The sequence below is a fragment of the Papaver somniferum genome, unplaced genomic scaffold (genome assembly GCF_003573695.1).
Source record: "Papaver somniferum cultivar HN1 unplaced genomic scaffold, ASM357369v1 unplaced-scaffold_139, whole genome shotgun sequence".
In the NCBI taxonomy this organism is placed as follows: Eukaryota; Viridiplantae; Streptophyta; class Magnoliopsida; order Ranunculales; family Papaveraceae; genus Papaver; species Papaver somniferum.
The window spans coordinates 2,372,873-2,375,683 of record NW_020623156.1 but is presented as its reverse complement, the minus strand read 5'-3'; the positions used below and the strand labels follow the sequence as shown (position 1 = coordinate 2,375,683).

The window sequence follows — 2,811 nt, the reverse complement described above, 5'->3', positions numbered from 1 at the left end:
CAATGGATGACTGACACGTGACTAACATTGAACGGACAGAGTCGATTGTATTAAAGGACTCGACAATTTGATAGGGGCAACCTATCTCCAGTTACTGTTGAGTATGCAACAGTCGTCATAGAAGATCATCATGAGATTCTTTATTATTATATCATCATCATCTTCGTCGTCATAAAACCTCTGCTGCTCTAGATACTTTTGAAATCTTTCTTTTGCCTTTGTGGCGTCAATGACACTTTTAATATTATTTTTTGAAGCGGATTAGGACTTAAATGTATGCATCTATAAGAATTAGGATTTTTGTTGTACTGGTGAATATGATTTGTTTCCTATTAGGTAATGATTTATTTTCCGAATCAACAGAGGTTAATTAGTAGGATTCTATTAGGTTTAGTATTGTATTGTTTACTATATAAGGGGACAAGTCTATCGTAGCTAAAGCACATTAAAATTTATATCTTTACCTGCTTTCTCTCTTTCTCTGCTACTTGCTTACCATTGGTGTTTAATTGGTTTGAAGATGGGTGACATAAATATGACTACTAATGCTACTGCTGCAGCTAAGAATCAATATGATCATTCACTTGACGTAACGCCACCACTGCAAGATGGATCCAAATCTTTTGATGATGATGGCCGACTTAAAAGAACAGGTAAATATTAATTACTCTTTTGAATATTCGAATCATCACTTTTAATAACACTCAAAGTGCTTTTCTTTTTTGATTGGGAAATATATACTGAAGATTGTGATTAAATCTGCAGGAACCGTATGGACAGCGACTGCACATATTATAACGGCCGTCATAGGATCAGGAGTGCTCTCATTAGCATGGGCCATAGCGCAGCTTGGTTGGATTGGTGGTCCAGCTGTGATGTTGGTTTTTGCCTTTGTGATTTACTACACATCCTGTTTACTCTCTGACTGCTATAGAACTGGCGACCAAGTTACAGGCCAAAGAAACTACACTTACATGGATGCTGTTCACACTAATCTTGGGGGCTCTAAGGTCAAGCTTTGTGGGTTGATTCAATACATAAATCTTTTTGGTGTTGGAATTGGATATACAATTGCAGCATCCATAAGTATGATGTGAGTTCCCCTAAACTTTTCATTAGCGGTTAATTTGCTTCTCAGTACGTAATTAAATATAATTTGGTTCTGATTTCTTGTTTGGTTTGTAATTTGAATAAAACAGGGCTGTAGAGAGGTCTAATTGTTTCCATGCTAGCCACAACGATAACCCGTGCCATACATCGAGTACCCCATACATGATCATATTTGGTTTATTACAAATCATATTCTCCCAAATTCCAGATATTGATCAAATTACATGGCTATCAAAGGTTGCTGCAGTTATGTCATTTACTTATTCCGGGATCGGAATGGGTCTTGGAATTGCAAAAGTGGCATGTTAGCTTATATATAGTTCCTTTTTGTGATTCTTTTTTTTTCTCTAGCACTTGGTTTCATATTTATTTTATGATTGCTGAAATCTGTATACTTATTCTTTTATTTAGAAAATGGGAAATTCAAAGGAAGTCTGAACGGAATTAGCATTGGTACGGTAAGTCAAGCCCAAAAGATATGGAGGAGATCCCAAGCATTTGGAAATATCGCTTTTGCCTACTCGTATTCAATGCTCCTAATCGAAATTCAGGTACAAATTATTTTTACTAGGACCAGAAATTTTTTCTTACAGCACCAAAGAAATCAAGAAAATACACCCTCTAACTGTGTTTATTTGGAACAAACAGGACACATTAAAAGCACCACCATCAGAAGCTAAAACTATGAAGAAAGCAAGTTTAATCAGTGTTTCAACTACAACGATCTTCTACATGCTTTGTGGATGTATGGGCTATGCGGCATTCGGTGACATGGCACCAGGAAACTTGCTAACCGGGTTTGGGTTCTACAATCCATATTGGTTAGTCGACATTGCCAACGTAGCAATTGTAATTCACCTTGTTGGAGGTTACCAAGTCTATTGCCTGCCCTTATTTGCCTTCATCGAGAAATGTGCAGCCACTAAATGGCCAAAGAGTGATTTCGTCAACAAAAACTTTCAAGTACCTATCCCAGGATGCCGCCCTTACAATCTCAACCTATTCAGAGTTGTTTGGAGAACAATGTTTGTGGTGCTAACTACAATTATATCCATGCTTCTTCCGTTCTTCAATGACGTTATTGGGATTATTGGCGCATTTGTGTTCTGGCCATTAACTGTTTATTTCCCGGTGGAGATGTACATATCACAGAAAAAGATACCCAAGTGGAGACCCAAATGGTTTTGCCTTCAACTACTAAGCGTTATTTGTTTAGTAATCTTAATTGCAGCTGCAGCCGGCTCAGTAGCAGGTGTTGTCGCTGATCTTAAGGTTTATCATCCCTTCAAATCTAACTATTGATGATCCATACATCATTGGCTTAAGAAAAGGAAGCGTCCGCTGACTGAGAGAAATCTGCCACCGGTTCTAGGCCCTCATCAAGTTGTAGTTCCATGTTCATAAGTACATTAAAAGTTCCTACTGTTGGTATTTCGCATCAAATGTTGCTTTTTACACTTTTTGTTGCAGTAGTCCGTATGTATTAATTAATTTATACAGGTATCTATGTGGAAATCAAATGCTATATGGTTCTGTTAACCAGTTTGTTCCCTTTTCAATATTAACGTTACGCTTTTATTTAGTCCATATATACTCCATGATCGATCTATGTATCTATGTGGTTTGTTCCCATGTCATTATGTTTACGTCTGTATGAATCATTTATTTTTATGATTTTTATTTTTTATTTTTTTTTGGAAA

At 36.7% G+C, this 2,811-nt stretch overlaps 1 pseudogene; it reads left to right on the top strand.

The window, feature by feature from the left end:
* Positions 1 to 535: 535 nt before the first annotated feature.
* On the top strand, positions 536 to 2,412 carry LOC113335277 (annotated as a pseudogene).
* The last annotated feature ends 399 nt before the right edge of the window (positions 2,413 to 2,811 follow it).